Raw genomic sequence first — 7922 nt, 5'->3', positions numbered from 1 at the left:
TATCCCTCTCCGCCCTCCTTTGCACGTAGAACTCGCACTCGTTGATGATGTCCTACGGGAAGTGTTGGCGCCACAGCGCAACGGCTTCCTCGTCCATCTCGGCGATGCCGACACGGTGCTCCCGCCTCCGGTTGTCGCGACGATCCTCATCGGTGCTAAGCGCAGCAGAGGTGCGAGCTCCTGCGCCCGCTCCCGCGTCGGCATGTTGGGGAAGTTCAATGTTCTATGAGACCACCGAAGGCGCCACGCTGCCGTGTCGTACGCGCGGGCGGCCTCGGTGGTAGTGTCAAAATTGCCGAGGCCGAGGCGCATCCCGCGGAACCGGATCTCGGCGGAGAAGCCACTGGAGGGGCGCGCACGGACGCCGCGGTATCCCCAAGTTTCCCGGCGACGCGGCGGCATGATGGCGCGGCGGCGGCGAGGTGAAAAAGAGCGGGGAGGGAGCGGTGGCGAGGCACAGAGCGGTGGGAGGGCGTTGGATTTTATAAAGCGCGTCGGACGCCGCGCGCCAAAACTAGCATACGCCCAATCGCTTTTTCCCCCGCGCGCGCGATCCTTTCCCGACGTCTCTGCTATCTCTACTCCCTTCTCTACGATTATATTTATTTTATATTTTATATTTAATATTTATCTCTACTTCCTTTACTGTCTACTTTTTTTTCTCTATACTTTTTTTCTTGCAATATAGGCCGTCCGATTTATATCTGACAGATAGGAAGGAAACAAATGGGAATTTTGCAAAAAGATACCCATACCCCTCTCTAGATTTGCAAATAAGGCCTTCCTTCGTTCATCCTTTTCTCCCACAAGATAAACTACTCATACAAATGCATCTTGATGCGTGCAATGCATGGGCATCTTGCTAGTTCTAAAAACCTTTCCATCATTTGCCACACTGCTGGTTGCAGATGAAAAACCTACCCAAGCACAGCGCGATACAGGAGCGACGGACAATTACAAACTGACATTCTGTTGGACAATGGAGGCTATAACCAATTACTTTTACGGGAACAATAGCACCCAGGAAAATTGAAGGCTAGGTATGAACAAAATTGGAACTGCACATGTACTGCTAAGTGTTTCAATACACACATTACCAATCGAGGAGGAGAACGATAGTCGCGGCGGCCTCTGTGAGTCATGGTCGGCAACGGGAGTCAGTTCATTGTCCACGACGGTGGTAGTTCTGCGCTTGGCGTCGGCTTCTGAGAAGTAGATCCGAGACCGTGGAAGACAATGCCGGGGAAGAGGCTCCGTCTACAACGACGACGGTGGACCGGCTCCAGTGCGGCGTACGAGGTCGTCGATGAAGCAGATGCGCTGCGGTGGACGAGTGCACCGATGTAAAGGGGAGGAGCACGAAGGCTGCGGTGCCGTGGAGAAGTCTATTTTGTAGTGGGGATAAAAAATGGGGAGTATTCAGGTGTACTACTCTGGGTGCCGGGGTGGGGCTGGCTGGGTAGGGTGAACCTGAAGTTACGAAAACAGCCCCCTACCAAGCGTCGTACGTAGGCCTGTTCCGAAGGCTATGATGGTAACTTCCCACAGCTCGAATCAGGGTCGCGGGAGATTTTCCCGCTGACCTCAAAATTTTGTGACACTGGACTCCCCGTGTGGCGTGTTGAGTGATTCGGCTAAGCAACTAGCGAGTAGTAGTAGTAAACTCTGCATATTAGGTTTGACCGAAGTCAGACTTCCTAAAGTTTGACCAAGTTTATATAAAAATATAAACATTTACCATAACAAATATGTATGATGTGGAAATACATTCAATAATGAATCTAATGGTATTTATTTGTTATTGTATATGTTAATATTTTTTGTTATAAGCTTTCTGAGAGTTTACAAAACTTGACTTTGACCAATGCTAATACGCGGACTTAAATAAAAATGGAGGGAGTACACATTTGTTTTCTTAGTTTGTAGTGAACTAATCATTTGTTGAAATTGTGAAATAAATATATTAGGCTATTTACTTCGAATGTAATGGTCTATACAATTCAATAGTTACAATCATTGTCGAATCCCAAGATGTATACAAGGTCTATAGTACTTCACAACATGCTCAAACTCACATAATCCCAGTCAAATGAGAATCTAAATGCATTTCATAGTTATTACTTTGTAGGATGCAACAAAAACAACCAAAACTCTACATCAGCCATTATAGAAGCAACATTTTGACATATCCCATTGTGTGAATGAAACGTGCAGAGAGAGCTTTTGAAGATGGAGCAGATAGGGCGGGAAAGATTGTATGTATGTGGACGAGAGAGTAGGAGACAAACCTAACGACACACACACACACACACAAGAGAGAGAGAGAGAGAGAGAGAGAAAGAGAGAGGAAGAAGTTAGGTCTGTGAGAAAGATGGAGACATGTAATATACGTGATTCTGTATACGTGGAAGGAGCAGAGACAACATGTTTGATGAGAGAGCTGGAAAAACATGGACGAGAGGGGAAGGATCTCATGGGTTGAGGGATTGACAATTTTGTGCGGGGGAGAGAGGGATTGGTAATTTTGTGCAAGAGAGAGAGAGGGTGGGGGGGAGGAGTCAGTCAGCCGTCGTCACATCACCCTGCTTCTAAATGGCCCCGCATTCTCTAGCGCGGTGTGGTCGCCGCCTTCGATCTGCTCGATGCCCTCTTTGAAGATTGAGGTGTTGTGCATGTTGGGGTGCAAAGAAGCACAAGCGAGAGTGGTCGCCGTATAACCTTGGATGGGGATGAATTGTGTGCTCGGGGGAGTGTGTGTGTGTGTGTTGTGCTGCGTGCATGTGTGTGTGTGTGTGCGTGCATGTGTGTGTGTGTGTCAGATATTGAGCGAAAACAAACCTAAGGAGAGAAATGGGTATTCACGAAGAGATTGCGCGGGCCTTGAGGTGGGCAGGGGCCGAGTGAGGGTGTCAAAATGTGCGCATTGATGCATATGTTGCATGCGATCGTGCGAGGGACGGACGAATCGAGAGAGATGGTTGTTGTGTTACGGATGCTCCTCTCTCTCTCTCCCTCTCTCTCTCACACACACACACAAGTAAACTAGAAGACCGTTCTCTCATGTATACACAACGTATCGGCATCTGTCTATGTCTCACTCATGCATGATCGTTTGCACATTCACACCTCTCTATGTCTGTATCACACGCACACCGTCTCCACATTGCCCTTCCGCCACAACACACATATGGACACATACACACGTTCTCTCTCAGTCACACACACAAAATAAGTATTAAAAAAAACTAGGGTGCACCTAAAACGTCCAAATCCAAATAAACACAAACTGGAGCTAAATTCAAATATATGGAAATATTGCAGCGTCAAGAACTTTCCCAGGAAAAAAAGTTGAGTAATATTCGAGGATTGTTTTCACACACACAAAAGGTTCGGTGGATGTCCTTCGAGCGTGACACGGTGACGCACCGTTCGATCGACCGCGCGGCCGCGGTTCACGCGCTTGCACAGGATTCCGTATCGTGGCTGTGGTACTAACTTCAAAAAAAAAAAAGCGCTGCCTAAGTCTAATGTTTACGTGTACTAGTACGGTTTTCTTTTAAGTTTGACCAACCTCATATAAAACTAAAGTAAGCTCCCATACACGCACTCATCAATATGCCGCCGCCGCTGTTGCACATGCCGGCGCCCGCCTGCTCCGGCCAACAATTTCTCGCCCATCACCGCCGTGTCGCCGCCATCCCTGTGCCATGAAGCCGAAGGCTCGCCCGCTCACATCGTCTGCAGTCCCTCCTCGCCATGCCGCCGCGCTGCCAAGCACGCGAGCAGCTGGTGGAGCCGCGTCTATGCACGCAGCGTACGAAGAGGAGGACGAGCGCGTGCTCCAGCACGCCGGCGAGGAGGAACTAGCGTGTCATTGTCGTCTCCGCCCGCGCGGAGGAGGCGCGCATGGTGGCTGTCGCGGCGGAAGCCGGTCGCGCGCGCGTCGAGCCCGCAAACCGGGTGCGGACGCGGAATCTACCTTCGAGACCTTGAATGCCACGTGGATCCTGCAATCTGAAGGAGCAATTTGGGTCAGTCAACTCATGTGAGCCGTTTGATGCAACATGGATGGCTAGAAGGGCTTCTTCCACCTCTTCTGCCGTCTTCTTCCTTCGCTCCGTCGAACTTCTTTCACAAATCGACTGACCCAAATTATACTACTAGTACGAACGTATTAAGTACAGTGGGAACACGAAGGTACGAGCAGTAGTACCAACTGCAAGAAGAACAGTAGTAAGACATAGTACTAGTACTACTCTACGTACTAAACAGTTCAAATAACGAGAAAGAACATAAACATAGTTCTGCTGGGGCCTCAGCACAACACACCCTTGAAAATAAACTAAGCAACTAGTCAGCTTGACACTGCAGTAGAACCAGCATGAGCGACGGCACTGCCACCTACTCGGAGTCCGAGTCCACGTCCTCGACTTCGTCCTCGTCCCTCTTCCTCTTCCTCTTCGCCGACGCTTCTTTGCTTGAACCGGACACTGGGCTCTGCTTCTTCATCCAACCCATGTAGATATTTAAACAAAGGTAGGCATCCATTGCTGCATACAGGATGTGATCTTCATCTAATGTCTTCGACTCCCATGCATGATGAAACTCGTGATGAGGTTTCTTCAGTTTAGCGTATGAAGGATCAATCATGGCTGCTGCCAGGGTCAGCATTGAAGGTTGAGAGGAGGACACCAGGCTTGCCTTCTGGAGATCGAAGGGCTGGCCTACAACGAGACCTATCCGACGCAGGACTTCTTTGTCGTTCTTAAAGCCTACAGTAACGAATTTCACTCTTTTGTCCTTGAGGAAGTTCTTAAAATCCTGGCACTCAACGTCGGCATGGCATATGTGGTAGACCAAGCAAACGTTATGTACGCAAACCTGGATCACGGCGGGCTTCTTCCTCTCTTCGTCCTTTAGATCCTTCTCTCGTCCCAGGACTGTGGTGTACTCAACATCTAGCCCAGCGACCCACTCATCCGTTGAACTGTTGAACATGCGTAGGAAGCGAGCAAGCCATGCTTTCACCGTCGCGGATCCACGTGTGTAGATGACGATGAACTGATCGCCGGTGATGGCTCTAACCTGGTACTCAGCGGCGACCATGGAGATTTGGGAGGCCATGGATTTTGGAGGAGGGTTAGGAGAAGTTGAACTGTTGTACCCCGCAAAAACTGGGAGCGAACTAATGTGAAAGGACGGGACGACTGGGAGCGAACTGTTGTGAGGTAGAAGACGGGGACGAGTAGGGTGTGCGAACGGCGTGGGGTTGCTGGCTTGCCCGGTGGATAAACGGCTGCAAGCCCCCAAAGAGTTCTCGAGAACTATGCGGGACCCACTAGATGTCATGTCTACTAGACCCATATCGTAGGCCTGACGGTATAGCTTCTGCCTGTTCGCACGCCATGCCGGCGCGTGGATGTAACTTCACTTAATTCCGTCAACCGTCGCGCCTCCCACGACCTTCGCCTCCCTCGCGCGGTCGCGCCCTTTGAGACTTCGACCGGCTAAAAATGAGCAATTTTTTTGCCTACTCCGCATGCATGATACTCCCTCTGGTCCTTTTTACTCCCGTCAACCGTTTGCAAAGTGTTTGACCAAATATATACTTTTTTTAAACACCACCTTATATTAATTAACCAGCCACACCAGTACACTCATTCGATACAATATTCACCACACAGGGCGGTACGTTATTTACAAGAATACCATCTAATCTATTGTCAAAGCTATACTTAGCGATTAAGTGTGCCACCTTATTGGCCGAACGGCTAATCTTTGACAATTGAAGATTGTTGATCAACTTCGAGATGCTCAACGCTTTCATCTTCAGGTCACGCATAGCAGACCTGTCATAGTCCCCCGATGCAAGAGACGCTACCACAAAAGCGCAATCAGTCTCTAAAATTACAGGATTATGAAGAGAAATACCTATGTAGAGACCGGCAATGCAAGCCCTAAGCTCCGCTTCCTCCACGCTTTGACAGGCATCAATGAAATCCCACGACCAAATTTATACTAAAAATATCAATATCTACAATACTGATTATAATGAGTATAAGAACTACGTTTTATAATGAGTGTAAAAATATTGATTTGACATTGTGAATGTTGATACTCCCTCCGTCTAGGTGAGTAAGTCATCTTAGGCTGTGCACCGTGACCAAGGAGGAGGGGAAAACGAGAGACATTAATGTTTATTTGCTAATTAAATAGTATTGCATGCAATGAACTAACCACTGCATGTCATGTTTGATAGTCTCAGGTCATTAAAAGCATGCACACCCTCATCTCTTATTGGTTGATATGTCAAGAAACAAGAAACGAGGTAGAAGTTAATGCACCGCGCCTACGTGTTTTGGGATTATTTGGTTTTCGTAAGATGACTTACACACCTAGCTATTAGAGTACCACTACCTCCCTTCTAGTTTAAAGGGCTCGACTCAAAAATTTCACCTACTCTTAGCAAGATAGTAGAGGCGGTGGAATAGTTTTTGAAGTCTGCAAAAGTACTCAACTAATGCTGTCGTTCTTCACAAAAAAATATGTTTACCAATGCATGCATGAACACTAGTTAGTCTAACCCCCCTCTCTTCTTTAATTCTTTGCCACATCAGCATGTTTGCTATTCCCGTGTACCAGCTAAGATACCACCATGATGGCCAGCCTTAATCATCGCATGCAATAATTTAGTGCACCTTGAAATATGAACATGTGTGGGGCGTGTATGTTTTTAATGACTTGAGACTATACCTAGCCCGGCATGCAAGATGACTTATTATGCACCGTTCCCCATACCTGCAGGAAGCCCGTTCGTCTCCAAATCTTTTCCTCTCCATGTGTGGAAACAATATGCCTGCCAAACTCTCCTTCTCCCTCCGGCGGTCCCACCACTCCACCCCGTGTGAAAAAATCTGCATGCATGACTCTCCTCCCCCCACGCTCGTCCAATCCGTTGTGACCAGCAATATTTCCACCCCTTCGCTCCCCCGTAATTTACTCCAACAAATATGCCCATGTAGCTTTTACTTAACTTCAGGTGCATTGGGTCACTAACATACGGGCCCAGCAGTGTACTGGCCCACATGTCAGTGACGCAACTGGACCTGCAGTTAAGTCAGTGCAGCTTAGTCCATATCTTACGTAGGTGTGCCATTGCTCGCTATAAATACTGCGCCTCCCACGACATCGCTATCTCCTCCCCCTCACGTTCACGTTCATTGCTATCTCCTCCCCCTCCCTCTCACGTCGACCACCATGGCATCTCCCCTCCCAAGCCCTAGGAGCCCCTCGCTGCACCGCGCGGACGGTCACGCATCACCTTTCCGTTCCTCACCGCCACTAGTCGAGGAGGACGCGTTGGCGTTCCGCTCCTCGCCGCTACGCGACGCATCACCGTTCTGCTCCTCACTGCCACTAGTCGAGGAGGAGGCGTCGGTGTTCCGCTTCTCGCTGCGACGCGACGCGTCGCCTTCCTCGCCACCACTAGTCGAGGAGGACGCGTTGGTGTTCCGCTCCTCGCCACGACGCGTCGAGGTGGACGCGTCGGCGTTCTCAATCTCGCTGGCACGCGCGTCGAAGGACGCGTCGGCTCCCCGCTACGAGGAGAACGCCGCGCCGCCCGCCGAGCCCCCAGCCTTGAGGAGCTTTGGAAAGAAATGGATGTCGCCTTGTGGGAGGCTTTGCCTCCAGCAGAGCGCGCCAAAATAGAGGCAGAGAAGAAGGCCGAGGAAGAGAAGCGCATCGCGCAACAAGCTTTCTGGGAGATCTATGTCGCGTCCGAGAGAGTCAAGCAATTGGTTCTTTGGCAGAAGGCTCGTGCGAGGGCCGTGAGGGTGGCGGAGGACGCCCGTGCCGACGCCCTGAGTGCAGTCGGGCCCAAGCGCCTCATCTACGCTTGGCGGTACGTGGACCGGGTGAAC

The sequence above is a fragment of the Triticum aestivum genome, chromosome 5B (assembly GCF_018294505.1).
Source record: "Triticum aestivum cultivar Chinese Spring chromosome 5B, IWGSC CS RefSeq v2.1, whole genome shotgun sequence".
Classification (NCBI taxonomy): Eukaryota; Viridiplantae; Streptophyta; class Magnoliopsida; order Poales; family Poaceae; genus Triticum; species Triticum aestivum.
Note: the sequence above shows the minus strand (reverse complement) of the source record.